Source organism: Lutra lutra, chromosome 12 (genome assembly GCF_902655055.1).
Source record: "Lutra lutra chromosome 12, mLutLut1.2, whole genome shotgun sequence".
Taxonomy (NCBI): Eukaryota; Metazoa; Chordata; class Mammalia; order Carnivora; family Mustelidae; genus Lutra; species Lutra lutra.
The window spans coordinates 89,045,526-89,072,140 of NC_062289.1; the positions used below are offsets into that span (position 1 = coordinate 89,045,526).

At 49.8% G+C, this 26,615-nt stretch overlaps 1 pseudogene; it reads left to right on the forward strand.

The window, feature by feature from the left end:
* Positions 1–8,228: 8,228 nt before the first annotated feature.
* On the forward strand, positions 8,229–25,835 carry LOC125081812 (uncharacterized; annotated as a pseudogene).
* Positions 25,836–26,615: the final 780 nt, after the last annotated feature.

Sequence of the window (26,615 nt, forward strand, 5' to 3'; positions counted from 1 at the left end):
TACAGTGGATTATTTTAATGCAGATCCAGATGCCTTATCATTTCATTCGTGAAGACTTCAGTATATCTCCATAAGATCATAATGAGTTAAAAACCCCACAACTGGGGCGCCTGGGTGACTCAGTGGGTTAAACCTCTGCCTTCCGTTCAGGTCATGATCTCAGGGTCCTGGGATCAAGCCCCGTATCAGGCTCTCTGCTCAGCGGGGAGCCTGCTTCCCCCCCCCCCCGCCTGCCTCTCTGCCTACTTGTGATCTCTCTCTCTGTCAAATAAATAAGTAAAATCTTTAAAAAAATAAGAAAAGGAAAAACCCCACTAACCACAATACTGTTACCACACACACTCCAAAAGACGATGATTGCACAGTGTTACGAAATACTCAGTTGGTTCTCAGTGTTCTCTGATTGTTTCTACTCTTCTTACGATTTCATTACAGCTGGCTTGTTCTAGTCACAATGAGGACAAGGTGTCTCCACTGTGTTTGAGGATGAATCTCTTACACCCTCCTTCCACTTATTATTTTCCCTTCAAAAAGTTTTAAATTGAAATCATGGATCCTTCTGGCTCTTACCATTTGCATCTCTGTGGTGTCTGTCCATTGGTTGTGTTTCTCTATTCCATGTATTTCCTGCAACCTCTGTTTAGACAGAGAAGTTTGAGGGCTCAGACTTGATTCTTTTGGCAAGCTCTCTTTAGAGATGGCGGTGTATATGTCTATTAGGAGGGGTATAATGTTACTTCTCGTTCTTCTTGATTTATGAGTAGCTTCTGATGACCATTTTCTGGATGGATCCAACGTGTCGTTAGGGGTTTGCAAGATGGTGAGATTTTCTTCTTTCATTTCTTCTCTGTTTATTGATGGACTACTCCCAAATCTCTTTGGAGGATACCACATCATTAAAAACCAAGATTGAAGGGGCACTTGGGTGGCTCAGTCGGTTAAGCGTCGGACTCTTGATCTCAGCTCAGGTCTTGATTTCAGGGTCGTGAGTTTGGGTCCTATGTTAGGCTCTGTGCTATTGAAAAGAAACCCAACGAAGAGAAACGCTAATATTTTAGTAGAACGTCTGATATCTATATATTCTCACATTTCTAAATTCACGTAGCTCTTCTGCTGACTTGACTATGTACTATATATTGTTGAACTGCTCCGAAACGGAAATCAAAGAGGATAGCTTAAAAAAAAAAAAAAAAAAAAAAAAAAAAAGATGCGTATGGACATTCTTCCCAGGTTCGGTGGTTGTGGTTTATTTGCACAATCCTGGGGCGTGTACAGCTTTACTTTTTTTTTTTCCCCCTTAAATCAGTCAGTATGTCTCTTGCAAACCAAATGAGAAAGGAGCCTGTGGAAACTGTCACTGCACATCCTTCCGCTCTCCCCACTGTTCCCTGATGCCGGTTGGGAGAATGAAAGGAAGATTCTGCCAAACCTGGGTCCATTTGGGGGGTCCTCTGCAATTGGGCTTTACAAACTAGAAAGTGCATTAGAGGAAGGGGTGTGTGTGTGTGTGTGTTTAATTTTTAATTTTAAAACCTTCACTACCTCTGAGCAAATGGGAGGCAGGTCAATAGCCCAGGAGAGAGACTTTAAACAAACCACATTGCCAGCAGGTCCGCTTTGTAAAGGAGGGGATTTACTCTTCACCCCTCTGTCTGAGGAGTGTTAGGAGTGTTAACAGTGGAATTAAGGCTGGGGAATCTGGCAGGCTCCCTTGCTTCAGGGGATGTGGGTTTGTGCCTCTTTTGGAGGCATTAATCACTTGTTTATAGAGGGGGAAGGGGGGAAGAAAACACAACAGGAGGAGGACAGTGTGGGCTTCTCCGTCTGAGGTCCCCTTCTCAGGTACCTCCCCATTCCTTCCCCACCCACACCCACCCCCTGGGACCAGGTCAACTTGCCTTTCTTTTTCCTGGGTTCCAGAGCAACGTGGGGTGGGGGGTGCAAAGCCTGGAGAGGTGGGGAGTGCAGAGGGTGCGAGAGGCGTGCCCCGGGTGATCCCCACAGAGCTGGGCAGGGGGCTGTGGGTGATGATGGTGGCGGGGCTGTCCCCACCCCCCGTCTGGGCTCCCTTGAGTATTTAAAATATATATTAAAGTATAATGTGCCCATTCTCTTTACTTCCTCCCCACCTCACATGCACACCCTTTTTCCTCTGTTTAATCACTGTATTTCCCAAGATCACACTCTGGACCCATGCTATGGGGAAAAAGACAAATAAACACCCCAAACTGTTATTTTCACATAAATATTTATCTGGAGATCCTGGTTTCCAGTGGTGAGCTGAACTTGGAAACCTGGTCTGGAGGTGAACCTCCTTTCCACTATAAACAATTTGGAATTGCACAACATACGTGTGCATTTGCCATCGATAAAGAAGCAAATAAGCATGCATTTTTTTTTCTGATTAAAAAAGTCAACAACAACAAAAAAGTCAACAAAAGCAAAAACAAAAACAAAAAAAAATAAATAAATTGAAAAAGTCAATAGACTCACAGCGTAAATGTGAAATGTACAGAAAACCTTAGTCATAATTCTAATAATAATCACTTCCCTTCTTCCTCCCCCACAAGGCATATAGTTAAACAAAAAAACCTTTTCCTCTTCAGTAGGTTATAATGTGTACAAGGTATCAAATCTAAGAGGTACTAAACGATAAATGAAAAGTAATTCTCCCTCATTTCTTTCCCACCTCCATTCCTTGTAAGCAATCACTGATCTCAATGTGTTTCTTTATAGTTATGTTAACATATACATTAATATATACATATCCTCTGGTTATATTAATATATAGTATATAACATACATACTATCTGTTTATATTATATATAATGTATACAAAATATTTATAGATACATGTGTGTGTGTGTGTGTATGTATATGTATATTTCTACACATACATATACAGTTTCACTGATACATTACTTTCTTTTATTTTCTGGAATATATTATTCATGCCAGAATGTATTACGTTTTATATGAAGGATGACTTTTTATTGTGAATTGATATACAGGGAAGATATTTTTAATAATTCATAATTGAATTTGACATTTAAGGAATCATCCCTCTAGAAAAAGAGAGACCAGGTCAGACAAACTGGGTACTCTGTCGAGAGATGGTAGCACATGGCATCTAGGGGTAAATAGCGAATATCCACTACATAAACAGTAAGTCTGTCGGGCCAGGTGTTACCCAGACACAAAAGCCATTTTTCCTTGGCCTTTATCAATAATAAATGCACTACCCCATCAACTGGACCTCAAGACTTTTGCCTACACTGCAGGCAGATCTTGCTAAATGGACAGAAAATGCCAGGCTGAGCAAGCGTGCCGAAAACATTTACGTCTTGAAACCCTCAGCAACCTGGCCATGTGTTTTAAGAGCATTGGCCTTCGAAGGTTCCAGCTGAATCTTTTGTGCTCTTTTCTGGCAAGGAGCACCTCTTTATGGTGCCCGTGCTGCTGGATGGGTCTTAAAATGAGCCTGCCACGGTCCCTCCGTGGTCAGTTCAGCCCACTACTCTGCTGTCTCAAATCCATTTGCAATGGCTCTAAAAAGGCTGTCAGGCGAGGCTGGCGGTAAATCTTTCCCTCCCGTCCTGAAAGGCTGACAGGAGAGAAGCTGCTTGAATTTTCACCCCAGCTTTGCAAACTTGCAGCCCTGCTGTGTTGGCCTCGTTTCTTGTGTTGCACTAAAGCGACTAAGCATGTTTCTTTATCTCCCCCCACCTTGATGGCCTGGTGCAGAACTGAGACGTAGAGCTGATCTGTGGTTTCACGGCTGGGGAAGAAAGAAGGTCAGTCTCTAGTCCTCGCTCCTCCGGCTGATGGCTTTTCTCATCACATGGCCCCTCTCTTTCTGTGTCTTTGTGAAAACTAGTGAAATTTTGCTGGCAAACAGTCTTTTCTGTCTGACTACCCTTAAGACAGATGTTTCTCTTGACTGGGGGAAGCCAGGGACTTTCAGGAATGTTTTTAGGGGGAGGAGGTCCAAAGGTGTTTGCAGGAGTTCTGGGATGCGTTTCCGAACATACCTCCCAGGTAGTCACTGTCCCCACTGGTCAAACAATTTTAGAAAATGGAGCATCACCTGGATTTACCGATGGACTCAGAGTTTCAGGACAGACAAGCTCGTGGAAAAGCCAGCTTGGGTTTTGAGGGCAGACGATGGGTTTTAGACTCATTGATTCCCGACATCACGAACAAAGCCAGTCGGACAACTTCTTGATCCCTTAGTACCCTATCCAGGGGCTAAAGCTTCTTGTTCCATCTCCTGGGGCCCCATGGATAAAATCCTCAGTGAATTTGAAAGTACAGAATGGTTGGAAGTTGGATTGTTATGCTGGACGTCACGGCAATAAGGGAAGCAGCTCCTGGGAGTGAAGTCCACTGACATCTGTCAAGCACGCGGAAATCTTCCTGTGCTCCATGTTGGAAGAGTGTGAAGTTCTGGGAGTTCCACAGATGGAGCAATAGAAGGGTTGGTTATGCAGATAAGCTGCTCTTCAGATGTGTGGAAAGATAAATCCTAGGGAGCCACATGCTCCAAGGGAGGACTGGGTGTACAGATGTGCGAGCATAAACACACACACACACATGCAATGAAAATCCGTGCAGAACTGGAGCTGTAGGGCATGTGGGATTTTCAATATTATTTTTATGATTTCTTACTTAGTATTTCAGGGTGCTCCCCTACAAGCACCCAGAGGAGGATTTTAGAACCCAGGTCGAATCATCATTCGCCACCTCGCTATGCACCTTCGGTAGCTTCCCATTGCTCTTCAGGGAAGGACCACATTTTAATTGGAGTTTCGAAGTTTTGCGGAGTCCAGTTTTGCTCTCTGATTCAATCTGCCTCAAGCTCGTAGACGTTTTTCTCTACTCTCACCTTGTGGCAGACGGAATGGCGGAACTCACACCTTCACTCCGGTGTGTCTGCTTGGCCTTGGGCCTTGGAAGTTCCTCTCACTTGAGACCGAGGTCACTTCCCTGACCTGTGGCTTTGGGCTAGGTCAGATGACCTGCTTTGGCTGAACGAAAGTGGGCAGAAATGAAAAAGCGGCCAGTTCCAACCCCAGGGCTCCAGAGACATCCCCATTTTCTCCTGGTTCTCTCGTGCCTCTGCTGCTACCCACTGAGGAGGTTTCCCTGAAGAGCCGTTGCCCCCGAAGGCTGGGTCCCACCTGGAAGGAGGGCACAGGGAGCAGGCTGGATTCCGATTCGCCTCTGGGAGCTAAGCCCCGACAGACCCACAGCTTGCAGCACAAAAGCCTAGCCGAGCCCAGCCAAGGTCAACCAACCTGGGAACATGTAAGACAACAAACGCTTCTTCTTATAGCCCCTGAGGCGAGATACTTGCTTGTTTTGCAGTGGTAGCTGACTGATATAAGACACCCTGGTTTTGGGGGGGAGGGGTATTCATTCTTGCCATGCTTCCTCTAACAGGACCCAGGATGCTGCCTCCTCGTCACTCGTGTGACTCCTGTTGATGCTTCAGAGCTCAGCTCAAAGCTTACTTCCCTTGAGAAGCCTTTCCTGGCCCTTCAGAGTAGGCATGAACCCCCGTTACACACCCGCTACAGCACCTTGTCTCTCTTTCATGGCCCTTATCAGAGTTGTACCTTTAGGTGGTGGGTCAATTGTTAATCTGTCTTCCTCCCTAGACTCTTGTGAGGTCAGGAACCTTCTGGGTGGTTCAAATTTGTATCCCCAGTGCCTAGAACACTACCTCTCCAGGCACGTAGTAGACATTCGAGGTAGTTTGTGGAATGGATCAACAAATGAAGGGGTCGACAGCAATTTCTTGGGGTCAAAGATATTTTGAGTCTAAGATGAATAGCTCTTAGGGTCTGAAAGACCAGTATGGAATAAAAACATGAAACAGGTGGGGAAACATGGGTACATAGCAGCAGGTCCACAAAGGTGACCGGATTCAGGTTGAGAGCAAAGTAAGTCTGGGCTGGCTGCCGTTATCACTGATCCATTCATGTACACGCCAGCCCTTAGAGTCTCCACACAATGCCAGGAGAGACTTCTAGAGTGGGTAATCCTTGGGCTGAATCATTTTCTTAAAGTTTTATTTATTTATTTTAGAGAGAGAGGGAGAAGGGAGGGAGGGTGCAGAGGGAGAGGGAGAGGAAATCCCAAGCAGACTCTGCCCTGAGTCTGGAGCCCCCCCACGGGCTTGACCCCACAGCCTCCACGATCCCAAGATCGCTGCCCAACTCACTGCACCACCCAGGTGCTCCTCTTGGGCTGAGTCTTAAGGGCATGGAAAGGGGTGTAGCCTGTTAGAGCTGCATAGCTTTGAAGGGGAATCAATGGCTAGCTGCAGGGCATGGAGGGAGGCTTCATGGAGGAGGGGACGTTGGAACTGGACCATAGAGAGGAGTCAAATCTCCCAAGTGGTATGTGGTGGGGAGGGGAGATATTCAGGACAGAGCAGATGGCACAAAGAGACACCCAGAGATGTGGACAGAAGCATGAAAGTATTTAGGGGATGGCAAATTGGTTGATGTGCAAGCCAGGGAGGGTCAAGGCCTAAGCGCCTGGCTAGCTGGCAAATAACGAGGGTTAATATTTATCTAGCACTTACCCTGTGTTGTGTTAAACACTTGACACATATTATGAGTCTAATCCTGGCCTCACGACACATATTATGAGTCTAATCCTGGCCTCACCCACCCCTACCACGAAGGAAGTTGGTGCTGTTGTCTCCCTAGTTTACAGATCAGGAAAGCAAAGCACAGAGAAGTTGAATAACTTACCCAAAGTCACAAGGAGGTGAAGAAGTGCTAGGGTCAGGATTTGAACTCAGCCCGCCTGGCTGCAGACTCTTGTGTCTGAGACGTCAGTCAGCTCCGCTCGCAGCCGGTGGACGGCCGGGCTCAGCCGTTGGGATGTTGTCCTTCAGGGAAGGCAGATGGAGAAAGACCTTGGGGGGCAGTGTGGCTGCTGGCTGTTGGAGCCAGGTCAGGGGGGGAACTGACTAAAACAGAAACAAAAGAAAGGGGTTCCTGGCAGAGCGGGGTTGATGAGTCAACCAAGTTAGAGGTCAATTTAACAAGCAACCACAGCTCTATCGAAAGAGAAGTTCTCCGAAGCAGGAGAGGGGAGACCGGCAGCTGCCAGAGAAAATGAGAGAAGCAGAGAGATGCTCAGGAAGAGATAAGGAAGATCTAAGTAAATATTTTGATGCAGGGGTGGCGGAGGTGGTTGGGGAGCCCGGTGACTTTTTATGCCCAGACCTCAATGCAGAAGCTAATGGAAAGATATGTAACCTGGGGTTATGGAATATGGGCGAGGAAAAGTCAGATGGAAAAGATAGACGGATCAGAAGGGAAAGCTAATGGAACCACACAGGAGACATTAAAAGGCAATAAATCTGGCAGCCTGGATGGTATTCGCCCAGGAATTCTGTGGAGGATGGTTAACTCTTAGAAACCGCTCACCTGGGGCTGGGGCTGAATGTGGCCGGGGTAGGGGGTGGGGGTCCCCTGCGGCCTGGAAACCAGGGCTTTGGATCCATCCTGAGAAGAACAAGATCCCAGAGATGTGTTTCCAGGCTGGGAGCAGCCCAGGAAGTCTCTGGAGACAAGAAGGGAGTCCCGGATTGTGGGAGGCTGGACCAGCCAAGGGTCTCCAACACCTCAGTCGCTGGGGAACATTTTCTGGGAGAGTTAAGGAGCCCGTGGGGAAGGGAGAACCACAGGACATAATTTATTTACCTACTCCCTGACAAAATCCTTCCCAGAAGGCTGTGGATGGTAATTCTCTGTAATTATATCTCATTCGAGGTTCTGCAGGCTCTTAGACACATTAACTCATTAGTGCTCACAGCATCCCCGGGGGAGGGGAGAGGATCGTGAGGAAGGGAAAGTGGGGCAACTCTGGTGGGAGGCACAGGGTCAGAACTGTGACTTTCTGGATAGTGGACGTCTAAAGGGAGGAGAGGAAGAGATCAAGCATGGGGCCTGGGTTCAGTCTCTTCTTCCTGGGCTCTCCTGTGTGATCCGAGGAAAGTCACTCAGTCTCTCTAGACCATGGTTTCCTGATCTACAGATTAAGAGAGCTGGGTACAGTGGACTCGCTGGTTCCTGACTCAAGAACATGTGTGAAGGTTCACGTCCCACAAACTTATGGAGAGATACCAAGTTTGTTGTATGACGATGAGTGGATTTGGGTTAGCCTGTGAGTTGAACCTCATCATGCTGTCCACGTGAGACACTAGGATGAAGACCTCCGGACCTTTGGAGGAAGGTAAGTCTCAGAACAAGCTTACAGGTTTGTTCTTTTTTAACAGTATCTTTATTTTATTTTATTTTATTTGTAATTTTGTTTTTAGAAAGAGCAAGAGAGAGAGCACGAGTGCATGTTGGGGAGAGGATCTTAAGCAGACACCCCGCCCAGCATGGAGCCCAATACTGGGCTCGATCTCACGATGCTGAGATCGTGACCTGAGCCGATACCAAGAGTTGGACCCTCCACCGACTGCGCCACCCATGCACCCCTAAACTTATTGTTCACTGAAGCTATCACTTTTGAGGCGGTTCGTTTCAGAGTAATCGGTAATCGATATGGTGAATAACTGAGGTTTTCTTATTTCCAGAAACCCTGATCTTTCTTGCTTTTGATCCAAATGTTGACGGCTTCTTCTCTTGATCCAGTTGGCTGGAGACATTTGAAAACTAGGTCCTTTCACCTATAAGAGTTCCAATTTGCCTAAAGGAATGAAATAAGAGCCATGGACGTTCTCTGTGAGTCATTAAGCAATCCTAATGTATTGGTGTGATGGTTATTATTTTCTTGCTTCTTACTTATTAAGGACAGAATTTAGGTAAAGGAAGAGGGAAATGTGGGAAGAGGAAGGGAACAAGAATTTACTGAGCATCCATTATGGCTCCAGGTACTACAGGATGGCGTTCCATCCATTGTCCCACCCACTCAACAATCCTGGGCAGTAGGGAGCCCATTGTGCAGATGAGCAGACTGAGTCTCAGGGGAGGTAAGCAGTGGGGCTAAGGCCTCCTAGACCTAGACCTCTGTGACAGAGTCAGGATTTGAATCAAGGTCTGTCTGGATACAATGGCCAGACTTTATCCATTGCTCTGAGCTTGTATGAAGAGAGATGGTGTCTGAGGCCGAGTGAGATCTTTGATCTTTCTTTTTCTTCTTTGACTTCACCTTGGCCTGAAACTGGTTTTAGAGAGACAGTTAAAAGCCAGGATCTTTTCTTTCTAGTTCCACCTCGGGCTTCATTTACTTACTTACTTATTTATTTATTTATTTATTTATTTATTTATTTATTGTTTTTGTTTTGTTTGTGTGTGTGTGTGTGTGGTTTTTTTTTTTAAGATTATTTATTTATTTATTTATTTGACAGACAGAGATCACAAGTAGGTAGAGAGGCAGGGAGAGAGAGGGGGAAGCAGGCTCCCTGCTGAGCAGAGAGCCCGATGCGGGGCTCAATCCCAGGACCCTGAGATCATGACCTGAGCTGAAAGCAGAGGCTTAACCCACTGAGCCACCCAGGCACCCCGTCCACCATGGGCTTTAGATCAGGGAGGGTCTTGGCAGGAAACAGCCTCATCTCACCCTATTCAAGCAGGAGACAGCCTCATCTCACCCTCATCTCACCCTATAAGAGCTACTTACAGAGAGGGTGAGTGGGGTTAGGGAAGACAGCAAGAGAGGCTGGAGATCTCTGGGGCCAGCAACAGTGGGAGCCAATACCACCCCTTGGGCTGCAGGGACGAGGTGTGGGGTGAATGGAGCCCATGAGGGCTGGAACCACAGAGACGAGTGAGTCCAGCATGAGGGAGTGAAACACAGAGAGAGTCCAGCATGAGGGTCATGTTCAGAGAGGGGTGGGAATAGATATTCTGACATGATCTCTCAATCCATGCTCCCTCCTATCTGCAGCCAATGCCTTCCATGAGCTAAACCCATTCAGGAGCTAGAGAGCAAGGGGTCTGGTCAGGTTCAGGAGGTGGCTCCCTGGGCAGCAGGCCGAACAAAGGAAGTGAAGCCCAGATGTGTGTGTGTGTGTGTGTGTGTGTGTGTGTGTGTGTGTGTGTGGTTTTGGGGAGGGGGGTTGGGAGGTGCAGAATAAACAGCACAGACTTGGCCCCATCCCCTGCCCTTTATAAGCCTCCCATTAGGAACATATTCCGTGACCTTGAGACTGTTTCCCGCAGAGAAAGGGGACTCTTGGGTGCGTTTCAGTAGGTGCGCTGGGAATTTCCTGGAACTGTGGCGTGCTCACCGAATCTTGCACGAAACACTCTCTCCACCTGTCAGCGCCCAGATAGGGCTCAAGTGTGTGGCTGTCGCACTTGGAGAGGAATTTGGAGCGTGTGTGTCTCCGGAGCATTCTCCAGCCCCTTTTTATCGGGAGTCTCATTTTAAAGGTAGTGTGCATTTGCTTAATCCGTTGTTTTTATTATTTACCAGCTGTGTGGCTTTCAGGAATTTGTGTCACTTCCCTGGGACTCTGTCTTCTCATCTGTAAAATGGATTCTAGTGGAATCTAGTAAGAATGTCCACGTGCAGCACTTAGAACAGTCGGCACCAGACACCTATTAAGCACACGGGGACTGATCATTTTTTTTCATTCTCTTTCATATCCTTCCTGCCCTCCTTCCTCTTTCTCTTCCTCCTCCTCTCGTTATGGAGGCCAGACAGTGTGTAGCAGAGAAGGCCAGGCTGGCGTGCAGGGAGAGGAGGTGGTCATTTGGATTATGCTTTGTGTAGCCATCTTTTTAGGATATTTTTACTTAAAAAAAATTGTATTCATTTGCTCGGGCTGCCATAACAAAATGTGACAGATGGAGTGGCTTGAACAACAGAAATGGATTTTCTCATAGCTCTGGAGGCTGGAAGTCCAAGGTCAAGGTGCTGGCAGGGTCAGTTTCCTCTGCAGCCTTTTTCTTTGGCTTGCAGGTGGCCGTCTTCTTGTTTTTCTTCACACGGTCATCCTGCTGGGCACCTGTGTCATGCATCTCTCTGTGTTCCTCATCTCTTCTAAGGACACCCGTCAGATTGGTTTAGGGCCACCCTAAAGACCTCCTCTCCCGTAATCGCCTCTTTAAAGACCCTACCTGCAGGGTTTCCTGAGTGGCTCAGTCAGTTAGGCATCTGACTTCAGCTCAGGTCATGACCCTGGGGTGTTGAGATCGAGTCCTGCATCAGGCTCCCAGCTCAGCTGGAAGCCTGCTTTCCCCTCTCCCTCTGCCTGACCACCGCACCCCAGGTTGTGTTCTCTCTCGTGCACACGCGCTCTCTGTCAAATAAATAAAATCTTAAAAAGAAATAATAAAGATCTTAACTCCAAATACAGCCACATTCTGAGGTCCTAGGGATTAGGGCTTCAACATAGGAATTAGGGTCGGGGGACACAATTCAGACCATAAACATACTTAGAATTTTTTTTTTAGTTCCAAAATTATATGAGGTTGAACCTTACAAGATGGCTGATAGTCGATTATGTTTAATCTACAGCAAGAACAATTCCCTTGGAAGTCTGTCCTGTGTTGCCCACAAGGGACAACTGTGGACATACCTCCTGGCTCTCGCTGTGTGAACACTACAAACGTTCAAGAAAAATGGCATGTGGGCAGTAGCTCACGTCTAGAACGGAGTCTCGCTTGCTGTCCCACAAGCCCATTCTTCAGGCTACAGATCTCCCCGTTCTTCACTGACATGTGCAGGCCGTGCACACTGTGGATCCAGCCTGTGCTTCTTGCCCTATGGAAATTCTTTTTCTTCCTCCTTCCTTCCTTCTCCTCTCCCCTGGATAGTTTGCGTTCCAGAGAGGATCTCATTATGGGAAAAGCAGGCCAGCTCACCCCATAGCCTTGGCCATCAGGGTCTAAGCATCGTACATGTACAAATAACTTGATCGTTAGGTCAGCCCTGTGGGGTGGTGTGGATTATCCCCATTTTACAGATGGGAAAAGTGAGGCACGGAGAAATTATGTAACTTCTCTAGTGTCCTACATGCTAAATGACAAAGCTGGGCTTTTTGAACCCAGGCAGATAGGTTCTAGATGCTACGCTCTTGACTGACCACTATACTCTCCTGCCTTTTGCAGGACTGATGAGTCCAGCTGGGGACATCAGAGAGAGAACCTGCTGAGCTCTGGTTGAGAAGGTCACAGGGGACAGCAGCCAGAGTTTCCTTTTCTAGGGTCCATCCAAGGGACAGGACTCCGCGGCTTCCACTAGGATATCCTTCGTTTCTTGCCGTCTCTTGGGCAACCTGCATATCTGTGGTCTCTCTCCCTGGGGACTGGAAATGACAGCTGGGACTTGCTTTGTGACATCACGTCATGGGAATTTGAAAGCCCGGAGGCTTTGAGGTTGGCGCAGTGATGGTAATTATGGGCTCCTGAGCATGACGGGGAGGATGAATGAGATAGTGCATGGAAAGAGCCTGGCACAGTGCCGGGCACTCAGAAGGCAGTCCGTGGGGCCTCCAGGCTGGGCCTTGTCCATTGTTCTGTAGTCTGATAATTCCTAAGCCTGGAATTCCGATCGGATGGTCTGGGCATCCCTGCGAGAGCTTGCTTTTTCAGGAGGGGAAGGGAAAGAAGAACTGAGATTTGCAGGGTCCTTCCCTAAGCCAGGCACCCTGGGAAGCCCTTGACATACATCATCTCATAATCTTTGAAAACAGCTCTAAGGATAGATACCCATTCTACAGATGCAGAGACTGAGGTCCAGAGATGAGCTTGTTCAAGGTCACTCAGCCGGTAAGTGGTGCATCTGGGCTTCTGATGATTTCCTTCGCTTAACCTTTTCTCTGAAGCATCACTCATTTCTCCCTCTCTACAGCGTCCCTTCTCGCAGCATGCAGGCGTGTCTTTACAGTTCTAGCACTTTTGTTTGTTTGTTTGTTTAATTGAAGGGTAATTTATATGCAGCAAAATTCAGGTTTTGGTGTAAGGTTCTAGGAGTTTGATAAATGCCTACAGTCATATCACTGCCACTGGGATCAGGACCTAGAGATTTCTATTTCTATCAGCCCCCCAAGTTCCCTTGTGCTCCTTTCAAGTCGGCCTTGGGGACACCCCTCCATGTCCCTGTTTCCTCCCACCTCTTTCTGTCTCCTTTGGATGTTTCTTGCCCTCCTCAATCTCCCAACATTGGGAGATCTTGGAATATTTTCCAGTTCTTTTCTCAGTAGGGTGTCCCTACTAGATGCCCCCAAGGTTCTATGACTTTTGGTGACGACTACATACTAAATTGTGAGTTCCCGTCTCATCTCCTGTTCTGGGCTTAGAAATTCATCCCGCAGCCCACTGGCCTCTCCAACAGAGCTGATATTTCAGAAGTCCAAAGCAAAACTCTTAGCACTCTCCTTCGGAAACTTCTTTCTCAAGTATGGCAATTTCCTGAGAAGGACCTCAGTTCCCGTGGAGAACCCAAGCCCCAAACACGGACTTCTTCTCTTCTGCTCTGTCCGCTGTAATCCAAACTCTCACTGGATTCGGTCGAGCCAGCCTTCGAACTCTGCCTTTGGTAAGCCGGCTTCTTCCCAACTTGATAGCCACCCTCGTTGCCTGCTTGGAGACTGCAAGCCTTCTTGTGATTTCCTGCTCCTGTCCTATCTCTTGTCAGAAGAACTTGAGACTATAAATGTGGGTCATATTATTCTCCTACAAAAAAACCCTTTGATAACTTCCCGGTGCACTTAAAGTAAAATCCAAGGTCCTTCCTGGGGCTTGTGATGCTCTCCATGGGTTGGCTTTTGGCTATCTCTTAGTCTTTACCTCCCACTTTTTTTTTTTTTTCCTGCATGTGTAACATTAAGCCACCCTTAATCTTTTTATTTTCTTACCTTAACTCTGTGCACTGTATCAGCTAGCTACTGCTGTGTAACAAATTATCCTTAACTTCAGGCTCACAACAACAGTAAGGTTTTATGATCTCACATGATTCTGTGGGTCAGGCATTGGCATAGCCTGGCTGGACAGACCTGGCTCAAGGTCTTGTGAAGGTGTAAGTGTAAGTGGGGAGGGGCTGCTGTCATCAGAAGGCTCCGCTAGGGCTGTGGGATCCAATTGCAGGATGGATTCACACCAGGGATAAATTTACATAGGTGCTGGCTATCAGATGGAAGCCTCAGTTTCCCCGGCATATGTATCAGCTGGAAGCCTCAGTAACCCCCCCCCCAATATGGGTCTGTCCATGGGCTGCTTGAGTGACTTCATGAAAATGCCCCCTGAGTAAGATTCAAGATGAAGAAGGTGGAAGCGGCAATGTCTTTTCTGTCCTAGCTTTGGGAGCCACCCTTCATCATTTTTGCAGTATCCTATTAATAACGCAAGTTGGTCCTATCAGATGGGGGAGGGGGCCACCCAGGCTGTGACTACCAGGAGGCAGAATCATTGGGGCCACCCTCTGCTCGTTGTCCTAATCCCTTTGTCTCTTACCCTCCCTTTAAACCTCAGCTTTTGAGCTCATCTCATTGAAAAGACCTTCTCCAACAGCCCACTTTATTCCTTTTGTGTCCGTTTACTGAGTACCTGCCAGTGGTGCCCTTCTCCCCCACTGCACTGTGGGACGGGTTCCTTAGTCTCTTTCTAGCCTTTGCTCGTATCCTGGGGTCTTCGCTGTCACTCCATCCAAAAGTGCAACCCTTTCCTTCCCATCTTTCCTGCCTTGCTTTTTCTTTATCGTGGCCCCTCTTGCCTTGTAGGGAGCCATTTCATACCTTTCGTTACTATGCTTATTAAAAAAAAAAATTTTTTTTTTACCATGCTTATTTTAAAAATTATCTTTCTCTTCAAATTAGAATGGAAGCTCCGTGGGCATTTTTGTGTGGTCTGTTCATTGATGTATCCCCAGAACCCGGTCTTGTGACCAGTACGTAGACAGTTTTTTTTTTTTTTTAAAGATTTTATTTATTTATTTGACAGAGAGAAATCACAAGTAGGCAGAGAGGCAGGCAGAGAGAGAGGAGGAAGCAGGCTCCCTGAGCAGAAAGCCCGATGCGGGGCTCGAACCCAGGACCTGGGATCATGACCTGAGCCGAAGGCAGGGGCTTAACCCACTGAGCCACCCAGGTGCCCCACGTAGACAGTTTTTAAAATAGTCACGGACTACGTGAACCAATCAGCTTTTTCTCCCTCTGGCCTGGGTGCTCCTTCTGTCACACCTGACTGCTTTTCTGAGCACCACTTCCTGTCTCTGATCCATGGGGATGGATTACATCATCCCAGGCTACATTGCCCGCTTTCTCCAGGGTCAACAACACAATAATGGATGTAGGGGCATCGTGTAACAAAGGGTTATGCCACTGGCTGTGAGACTGACCCGTGTTAATCCTTCCCCCAATTTCAGAGAGGGACATCCCCCCCTTTCCCCCTTTTTGTGATCCTTTGTGTGTCCTTCTGGCTGGTTTTCATCTCCCTTCCCAAAGTTTTCCCTCTTCCCACCCAGGGATGCCACGTGGTGCCCCGTCATTTATACTGAAGTCCAAATAATTGAATTGTTATTGGTTTGGAAGGGGCGAGGAAGGGGGAGAGATGATGGCTAAATTGTTCCACTTTGGATAATGTTCATGTACTTTCCAGTCATGATTTATTTCTGCTGTTGGCAGGCTTGCCGTCTGGACATGAAATCCTTGATGGGAATGCAAAGGGAGGTTGATAGCAGTGGGGTATCTGCAGTGTGGGGGGCTCCTTTTGGGCATGAGATCTAGGGGAAGTGTTGGGCGAGTTTCTCTGGGTGTGGTGACATGGAGGAGGTGGTCCCAGTGTCTAGAATCTCAGGGTTCCCAGCTCTCTATGGGCTGAACAGCGTGTTCTAACCTCATAAATCCAGTGGGTCTACGTGCCTGGTTATTGGCTATTTGTATGAGCATGTTTACTTCCAGATCACCTTTTGCAGAGGGAGAAAGTGGGTCTCAAATTGGGGAAGGTCATTGTACTGGTTATTGGTTACTGGTTATCTATCATTATGTAACAAACCACTGTGGACTTGGTGGCCTAAAGACATTTCATTTATATTATGCTCACAAATTCTGTGCATCAGGAATTTGGATGGGGAACAGCAGAGATAGCCTGTCCCTGCTTCATGGTGTCTGAAGGGCTAGGAGTGACTTGAACAGTTGGGGGACAGTTCAGACACCTGAAGGCTGGCTTGTTCATGTGTCTGGACCTGGAGCTGGCTGACTCAAAGGCTGGGTTGAGCTGGGACAGTTGATTGCAACAACTCCCTGTGGCCCGTTCGGGCAGCTTGGGATTCCTCGCATCACGGCAATGGGATTTATTACAGGAATTGATGCCTGTGGTTATGGAGGCTGCGAAATCCCGTGATCTGCCCTCTGCAAGGTGGAGACCCAGGGGAGCTGTTGGTGTGGTTCAGTCCAAGTCTGAAGGTCTTCGCACTGGGGACCGATGATGATGGAAGTCCAAGGCCTGAGACCCAGAAGTGGTGAGGCCTGAGGGCAGGAGATCATGAATGTCCCGGCTCAAGCCAAGAGCAGATTGGCCCTTCCTCCTCCTCTTTGGGTTATGGGTGGTCCTCAGTGGATTGCATGGTGACCGCCCACATTGGTGAGGGCTGTCTTAAACCAATCCACCATTCAAATGCCAACCTCTTCTGAAACAGCCTCACAGATACACCAAGGAATAATATTTTACAAACTATCTGGGCATCCTCTAGCCCAGTCGAAAAATTAGGCATCATTTTACCTTCGCCCAGATCATCATGCCACTCTTTTAACTTTGTTTAAGTGCCTGAAATGAATGGGGACAAATCTCTGCTGGGGGGTGAGGTTGAGAAAAAACAGAAATGGGCTCTGAATTGATTTCGTTACCCAAAAAGGAATGGCAGGTGCATGTTCTAATGTGGGTAAACAGGTCAGTGGGTGCTTTCCTCCTATGGGCAGTCCCCATGCAGGAGCATCTCTCCCCAGTCCTGGTTGGCTGAGAGGGCCACACACAGACAACAGAGGTTTCCCGGAAATGGATGGTTAATTGTCTCCTGGTCAAGGGAGCCTGCAGAATTAGGTCTTCCAGGTCTGGACCAGGTCACATGGGAGCAAATGCTCTGTCCCCACCCCCCGGCCACTCTCCTTTCCTTGCCAGTTCTCCAGAGATCCAGGTCAGTTTCAAAGTCTGGGGCTCCAGGCTGCCTGAGCAGAGGGTGGCTGTCAGGGTCACTGACTGGACAAGGAGGTCAATTTCAGCAGGAAACCTACCTGTGAGTGATGGGGGCCACATCAGGGCTCTGAAGGGGGGAGGCTCCAGCCTCTGCAACAGCCTACCGTTTCCCTTTCTCTTTACACCTGGGGAGCCTGAGTCCTCCAGAAACTAACATTTATCATTTATTAAACAAACATGCTTAATAAATTTGTCTATCTATCTACTATCCGCCTACCAACCCGCTTTCCAACCAGGCCCAGTGGGAGGTGCCTAACAAAATTACTGTTATTTGCAAACCTTACAATCATGAGAAGGAGATTTTTTTTTTTTACAAATTCCCATTTTAATAGATTTTTTTCATACTTTCCCATTTCATGGATAAGAATAGTGAGTCCCAGAGTGGTTAAGAGGCTTCTTCAGGGTCACTCAGCTGGCTACCGTCAAGGGGAAACTTGAACTCTTCCCTTGTGGTCCCTGTGCTCTGCCCTCTTCTAGATTTAACTTTGAACTTTAACCCAAAGGCCTGCCTGACAGCAGGTCCCCTCCCTTACCTGGCTTCTCAGTCCCGAGAGGAGGAAGCTTGGGCCCTCCCTCTGACCCACCCAGCCACCCACCTGAGGTACCATTAAAGTTAATTGTTTTTACTGCCAGTTTAACATAGTCTTGTAAATTTTTTTTATGATGTGGCCCAGGAACGCTGAGCTGTGTGCAGAACTCAGGGACAAAATACAGTTTGAACATAGAAGTTTGGCCCCAGCACTAGAGGGGGAGGGGGGGCCTCCACCTGGAGGTTGTAAGAGGGGGTGCCCTCAGCTCTTCAGGGGACCCTCTTGCCCTCACCCTGTATTACCTGGGTGATGGTTTCCTGTTAAGGCATAGCGTCACTGACTGGATAGTTATGCCTCTTCACCTAAACTGTGGAATCCTCTGGTGTCGAAACCCCAAAGTGCTTGGTAGAGGGTTCTGGAACTTTTAGAAAGGTTATGGGTAACTCTGGCACAGAAGGTATGGCTCCAGGCGTGCTGGGTGACTTCCAGCCTTGGGATGCACAGATAGGCTGGCCCAAGCAGGTACAAGGTGGGTGCCAGGGGCGCATATTCTAGGGTGTGGGGAACTTTGATTGGTTCAAGACTTCCCTATTCTACTCTTGCCTGCCTGGAGAGCCCAGCCTTCCCGGACTGTCCCTTTAAGATGCTTAGCCCCCCCGGTTTGTGGAGAAGACAGCAGTTGCTAAGCACTGGGACTGGCAAGGAGACTTTCTGGGTGCGTCTCCATCCTGAGGCTCTGTTTTGGGATTTGCCCGTGGTTGGTATTAAATCGCTACTTCTAATGCGCCCGGAAGAGTGCCGCCTGGCACACTCAACCTCTGTAATGGGTGACTTTATGGGACATTCTTGATTAAGCCCAAGTATTCATGAGGCACCTACTGCGTGCAGAGCCTTGTGGTAGGTACTGGGGACGCACGAAGAAGCCTGGCGTCCTCGCATTGAAGGGGAGTAGGCAAACTCCGCAGACGTTAGGAACGGAGGAACCGAGCATCAAACCCACACAGGTCGAGCGCTGGTTCTGAAAACGTATTCCGAGAGCAGCCGCACCTGCATCGCTCGCCCCAGGAACCTGTTAGAAATGCAAATTCTCCCGCGGCACCGCAGACCTACTGAATCCCGAGCTTTGCGGACGGGGCCCGGCAGTCTGGTTCTAGCAGGCCCCTCACGTGACTGCAGTGCTCGCTGAGGCTGAGAACCTGCGATACAACGGACGTGGGAGCGGGCTTTGCAGGGAGGTTTGAAGTTTCTTGTTAGTTTCGAGGTTTGGGTCAAGAAATTCTAAGAAGCTCAGCGGGGTTTGGAGGGCATGGAGGGGATGCGGAGGGAGTAGAGTGTGAGTGGGAGAAATCGGCTCCAGCCCGGCGAGGATGAGGATGAAGGGCAGGGCAGCCCTCTCGCCCTAAGAGCATCCTGGGTCAGAGCTTCCGTTCTCTGCAGGATGGACGACCGCGCACGACCCAATTCGAGCAGGTCAGAGAGGTGCCTCAGGACGTGCCCACTCCGATCCGAAACCTGTAAACCCTGAGTTTAGGCCAACTTCGTCTCTCCTGGGCGGCCTGCTTTGGGGGCAACATGACTCGCGAGCCTCAATTTCCCCGACCTGGCGGGATCACTGCGGTTTGAATGAGGCTAGAGGCTTGTAGAAGCTCCGTGGAAGTTACGGAGTCCCGCCTCAGGACCAGTTTCCAGCGCAGCTCAGGTCAGTAGCCCGTAGAAAGTTTCTCCGGCGCGCGGACGATGAAGCCCGAGCGAGAGGCGAGAGACGTAGGCGGGGGCGCATGCCGGCTCGCAACTGCTGGGGATTCGGGAGCTGGCGCCGCGCATCTTTTATGAGAATACTCCGCTTGGGGTGACATGGGGTAGTGCGAGCGGGGCGTGAGGTTCACGTCCAGGCTCTTCTGCAAAGCGTGCGGGAGTGATCGAGGGTCTGTAACGCTAATGAACTGCGCAGGGGGCTGAGGGTCGGGGCAAACCAGAGAGCAGGGCCGGTCCGCGTGGACCTCGCCGGGCGCCGGTTGTGCCAAGCACCCGAGCGCAGAGCGCACAGTGCACCGCCCGCCGCGTGGGGCTAGGGCAACCGCGGCCTTCTCCCAAGTGGAAGCAATCTGAGGTGGGGAGAATCAGCGGCAGGAGAGCATGCTATTCCTCAGGAAGGTTCCGTAGGTTTTCCAAGTGTTCTTTGAGTAAAACGCAAACAATGCCAGACCTCCAGCGAAGAATCAGGGACCCAATGATCTAGCCCCTGCCTACGGTTCAGGACTCAGCTTTAACTAATACACCTCCCACCCCCCCACATTCAGCGGGGTGGGGTCCACGCAGACCTCAGGCTCTGCTTCTGTTGGAGCTCGCACCACTCTCCGCATCCCCTCGCGTTCCCCGCGTGGAAGCACATCGGAGGAGGGGGCAGAGGAGAGGGAGGCCTGGCCAGTTTCTCCCTTTCAGATCCGGGATGGGAACAGCCCAGGGGGCCGTGGCCTTGTCCCGAGGCCACTGCCCAGCCCCTCCCCCGCACCCCGGCCAGGCTTTGAAGAGCGCGTTTTACGAACTTTTCCATTTTCCTTCTGGAGGCGTGTTTGTTCTTCTCAGTCACCTCGCTTTTTTTTTTATGAGCTTCAGAGCTGATCTGCACGTTCTCCACTCCGTGTAATTTCAATTTGAACTCTCCCCGGAGCGGCCTTTTCCCTCTTGTGGCCTGCCAAGTCGTTTGAAGGCCGCGCAAACATTCTTCCTCCCTCCTGTCCCCGCGAATCTCGGTCTACACCCGGGAGGGGAGGCGGAGGCTGTTCTGGTGGATCAGAGCTTTTCAGCAGGCGCCCTCAGACCCTTTTGGAGAGCGAATTGGGGGAGGGGAGGTGAAACGTCCGAATAACTGCCTCCCTCCGGGACCCCTTTTAAAAGGAATAGAGTGTGTGTGTGTGTGTGTGTGTGTGTGTGTGTGTGTGTGTGTGTGTTCATTGGAGAGCGCGCATTCCCTAACCGGCGTTGGAAGTCTCCTGAGGGAGGTAGTGGATTGGGGCTCAGCTGAAATAAACTTACTAAGTGTCCCGCACTGCTCTCTGCATGGAATTCCTCATTCATTTTTCAGCCAGTTTCCCGGGCTAGGAGGTGTTATGGTCATTTTGCAAATGAGGGAAACTGAGGCTGAATCATGAGGTCAGTTTCACAGCTTCCTCTTTGGAATTCAGTTCCAATTTTGAGCAAACCTTTTTTTTTTAACAATAATTATTAGTGATGACTTAATGTAAGATTATTAAATACGTATCACAATGGCCCTTTGATAAAGCAGCTGTTACGGGCTAGCCACTGTTCTAAGCCTTCTACTCATGCATCTTTCACAAATATTTTTCATAATGCCTTTATGAATTACATACTTTTCACATGGCAGATATGAAAATGGAGGCACGGAGAAGTTGTCTGCTGCCCAAAGTCACACAACAAGGAAGAGCTGGAGTCAGGATTTTTATTATTTTATTTTTTTAAGTAGGCTCCACGCCCAGCACGGAGCCCAATACGGAGCTTGAACTCACAACCCTGAGATGGAGACCTGAGCCGAGATCAAGAGTCCGTGGTTAACGGACCGAGCGACCCTGGTGCTCCTGGGGTCAGGATTTGAACTCAGGCATAGGCACTCCTGACCACTACTATTCATGCCTTTGGAGAACTTTTCCCAACATTATCCCGAGTCATATGGAAGAAATCCCAGGCTTACTAACCCTGAGCTTTGTTTTCTTCCCCAAGGTCACCCTGGGAACAAACAGGAAAATGGAGGGGGGATGCCAAGAATTAAGTAAGGCTGTGTTTTCCAAGGGGGCCACCATGGAGGTACATAGCCTTGGCTGTGGTCACCAGCCCCTGCAAGCGAAGGGCTGTCCACCCTCCGTCTCCCGATGGGCGATGGACCCTATCTCCTCTTAGTCCAAGGGCTGAGCTGATGGTGGAGCAGATCTGGGAGGGAAGTCTTGAAACTGCAGATGGGAGAAACGGATTACAGGTATTACAGGTATTACTACTAAGAATAAAAATAATAATAGTTGCCAGCGTTTTATTGAGCACCTACTATGCTATGTCTGATGCATAGTTCTTTTTGCATGTTAATAACCCTGTAGGCAGAGACATTCAAAAGTTCGTGTCTTTAAAGAACACAGAAAGGTTAAGTCATCTGTTCAGTCACAGAGCTAGTAAAGTCGTGGGTCCAGAACTCTAGGAGGGAGGAAGTTCTCCATGGGAGCTCACTTTCTGTAAATTTGGCACATTCTGATGGCAGTCACTTCTGACCGCCTCTGACACCAGCTGCAAAATGGAATGAGTGGATCTTGGGGCAGTCATTTCCGGCTACCCTGCAGATGGGGAGACTGAGGCCTGGTGAGGGGCTGAGCATGGCTTGATGTCCCCCATCAAGGCAGGAGCGGAAACAAAAGTGGAACCCAAATGCTCTGCCCCTCACCATCTCCATCCTGGGCCAGGGTCCTTGCTGCAGCTCTGAGGGAGGAAGCGAGGCAGTGCCCTGAGTCCGACTTTGGTTTTCCTTCTGTGCTCAAATTACTGTGTGACTTTGTGCTGGTCAGTCACCTATCTGGGCCTCAGTTTCTCCAGCTGCAAAATCACTGTGGTCCAGGGGTTAAAGTATTTCGAAGGGCAAAGGGCTTGGCTGGAGGAATTAGGCTCAGCCTGGGAGATTGCCTGCTTATGCCTGCATTAAGAATTCATTCACAGCAGCCCATGCGAGTACTAATTTGAGACCCATATAGACATGGCGCACCCCTACTCAACCCACGCCCCTCATCCTCCTTCTTCATTGTTATTACCGCTGCAAATTAAGGACTGCACCTCCTCTGGCCCCTGCTATGTAAGCAGGTTACAATACTGCATCTCCCTGACCTGAATCTGGCCCTGAGCTGGACCATCCTTGCAGTGATCACAGATACCCAAAGCCAGAGTCCTGGGTGGTGGATTGTTCCAGAACAACTGGTCTCATCTGTGCTCCGGCCGACGGCTCCAGAAATGTGCTGATGAATGTTTTGGGGCTGATTTATTGAGCTAATTCTATTCCTAGTGACTCTGCGGAGCGGGACAGAAATTTTCGCTACAGAAATGTCAGGTTTTCCTTATCTGCTCCAGGAAATGGGAGAGGGTGGGAAAAGGGGACTGGTGCCCAAGGCAACAGATGGAGGCAGCCTGAAGGGTGAGCCAGGAGAAGCCTCTTGGAAGACCCACTGTGGATTTCAGTCGGCACATCACCTACCTGGAAGCTGGGTATTGACTGGAGACAGGGGGTGGATAGCGTGGATAAACCATTGTCTCTTCACTTACAGCTGGATGGGCCCTGAGAATTATTTTACAGAGCCCGAGAAGGGCACTCACTTAGCCAAGGCCACTGGGGTCAGGCCTCCCATGGCCTTGAACTTGACCTTACCCATGCTACAGGCTGCCCAGTGGAGCTGTGAGCAGCAGGGGCCAGGGACTGTGGGGTGGTGAAAGTGGTGGTGGGCCTTGTCTCCCTAATGGCCCCAGGGGTTGTGTGGGGGTGGTCCAGCTCTGATGCCCATCCTGGGCCTCCTGGTGCCTGAGCCCCTGAGATGGGGCCACATTTTGGGCTGGAGAGCCCTGCCTAGATTTGGGGCCTGGGAAGGAGGAAGAGAAAGCAAGGCCTGGAGGGTGGGCAGCAAGGGGAGGGAGCAGTGAACAAAGGGGCTGGTGCTGGATCGGGCAGGGCCGCTGAGTGATGATCCCCAGGCCCCGAGATTGGGGCAGGCTGCCAGGATGCACAGGGGGCGGGGAGGGAGATCCCTGGAGATGGAGGCACACAGAGGAGACCCAGACAGAGGTCGGAAATAGATAGCGTGAGATCGAGAGAGAAAAACACACAGGAGAGATGGAGGCAGGTTTGGAGGTTGGCAGTTGAAGGGAGAAACAGAGAGACAGAAGGGGAAGGAGGCACATGAGAAAGACATGGGGAGACAGAAAGTAGGGACAGGAAGGCTGCAGAGAGGAAGAGACAGGGAAATAGGCAGACCCAGAGCGACAGAGAAGGAAGCATAACCACAGGAGAGAGAGAGAGAGAGACAGAGAGTGAGGGACACAGAGGGAAGGAGCACGGGTGCTTAAGACCATGAACCAGAGGATGGGATCTGTAGCCAACAGCGGGCAAAAAAACCAAATTGATGTAAAATCATTCATTTCAGGGCAGGGATCTGAGGTTATCTGACACGTGGGTCCCTGACTGTCACAGTAAAGGTCTTTGGCTACAATTTGGGCGCAGTGTCCTTTCCGGAGAAAGTGGCTTTTATAAGTGTTTTTTAATGACCTCCCAAGGCGAGCCCACCCCATCTTCAACTTTCTAGTTTCTCTCCGTCTGCCCTGGGTGGGCACCTGGGTGTGCCCGGGCCAGGATCTCTGCGGCTGTGCAGGGCTTGACGTCCTGTTGTAGGGACGCGTGTGTGTACACACGTGTGTGTGTGTGTGTGTGCGCGCGCGTGCAGTCACACAGCCTCCCCGCATGTGTGCACACACACCTCTCGAAAGTCCACCAGACACACATACATGCTTCACTCACTGTAGCACGCATGTGTGGATACACAGGCATTCCACATTCCTGGAGCAACTACTGGACTCCAAGTGCTGGGCTGGGTATTCATTAGGGAAAGAAAAAGGAAGTGAAGGTGCTTCTCTCGGGCTCCCCCTAGAGGCGGGGCTGCCAGGGCGCCGTGCAGTCAGGGTGAACCAGAGAGAGGCTGCCCTGGAAGGGGTGGTGGGACCATCCCTCAGGGTCCAGGGAACAGGGATGACCCCTCTGACTTGGGGAATATCTAAATTCGGGGTCTGTGGCATGGTAGAGATGTCCAGCACCACGCTGTGGTCAGAGTCAAGAGCCCCCACCTTAGTGCCCGTGAGCTTGGTGCTGGTCGGGGCTGTTGTTGTTCACACTGTTCTTTCTTCACTTTCTTCGACCTTGACCACTGATACAAGAAATCAGAGAGCTGGGGGTCCTGTCCCTCCATCAGGTGTCAGCGTATCTTTAGGGAGTCAGACATAGGGGCCTGCCTGTCTTCTATCCCAAGTTGGGGACCCCATCATCTAACGCAAAGGGCATCTGCGGGGAGCAGGGAGAGAGGTTTGGTTTCCTCTCGTGTTTGCCCCCACATCCGGTGGGGGGATGGACATTTCTTTCCATCTGGGCTGTGCGTAATGATGATTCCAGTTGCTGCTCCCAGTACAAGCTGGCCTTTCTTTTCATTTTGTTTCAAACATCCCAGTGATTGTAATAACAGCTAGTGTTTATGGAAAGCACACACCACACACGGGGCGCCGGGTCAGCGCTTTGCAGAGATCGAGTCTCCGAACAGCCCTGGAACATGGGGGCAGGGAAGGACCGTGGATCCCATTGCACAGATGGAGAAACTGAGGCCAGGGGAGGTGAAGGCATTGACCCAAAATCATACGCCAAGGATTGATGCCCAGGCAGACCACCTCCGGAAGTCGAGCTTTTACCCAACATCCATCCTTAACAGCAAATAGTTCTCATCTATCTGTACAGACTCCGAAATGGACAAGACGTGGGGTGTGGGATGTGCGTGTCTGTGTGTGCATGCACGCTGTGAGCACACACATGGATGTTGTTGTGGGAGGTGTAGTTTCCAGGGGTCAGCTGGGAGCTGCCTCGGGGACTCACACAGCAGAGGCCCAGGCCAGGGGGAACGTTCTAGAAAAGCAGCCATTTCCTGACTGCAGAAAGGGCCTTGCCCGAGCCCACCAGCTCATTTAAGCTGTGCTTTGGTCCTGCTGCAGGACTCAGAGCGGCCCGGCTCTGTGCCCAGCCTGCCTGCCGTGTAACAGGATAGTTTATATTATACCGCTGAGCAGAAATAAAACTACTGAGTGAAACATTGCAAACAGATGCCGCCGGCCAGAGCCCAGGGTCTGGGGCCAGATGCTGTTGTGAGCACCCTGGGAGGGTAGAAGCCGGGAGTCTGGTCCCTCCAGACCCTGCAGGTTGGGGTGGGGAGTGCTGCTGGAATTAGAGGTTCAGAGGCTGGCTAAGGGGGATTCGGAAGTGGAGAGGGGAGGGAATAAAAGAAGGAAAGGGGGGATATCTTTCCTTTCTTTCTTTTCCAGGACATTCCAACCTTGTGATCTGCCAGTTTCTTCATGTTCATGGCCCCTTCTCCCACGAAGCGGTAAAGCCCAGAAAGTCTCCCTGAAATACCCTAAATGAACACACTCTAAGTCCCCTAGAGCCCCTTCTGAGCAGATTCTGCCTCTAAGCTCGCAACAGAGTTCTGGAGCTTCTACCATCACGCTGTCTCCCAGCCCATCTCTCCCGCCACTGCCCCCCTCCTCCCGCCAACCCCATCCCGGGGTCCACCACTTCACCTTCCAGACTGCAGCCCTATTTAAATCCCCACACTGATAAAGTCATGCTCTTCTTGCTCACACACCTTCTGTGGCTCCCTATTGTCCACGGCGGAACTTCTTAAAGAGGAGCCCGAGGAGTGCGTGTATCAGAGTCCCCTGGGAGTGTGGCTAAAATGCAGATTCCAGGGCCATGCCCCTTTGCTGCTTTCAGGCCTGGCCATCTGCATGGTAGACAATTTGAAAACCTTTCTGGCAAGAGGTGAGGTGTTACTGTCTTTTCGGATGAACACAGTGTAGCGTGATGAGGGTTCGTCAGTACAGGGCTCATCATTGGGGTCTCCAACAGCTACTGAGGGCACCTACTGTGTGCTGGGCGCAAGGGAGCAGGGGAGACAGCACGCCCAAAGTCGGCACGGTTCTGGCGATCCTTTATTTCCAGTGACTTCACAGGAGCTCGGGGCTGTCCAGGTGGTTCAGGAAGACAACCTGGGGAGGCATCCCAGGGCCCCATGAGATGGAAAAGTAGATTAGCCTCCAGGATTCTGGTCCCTGGTCTGGGAGGAAG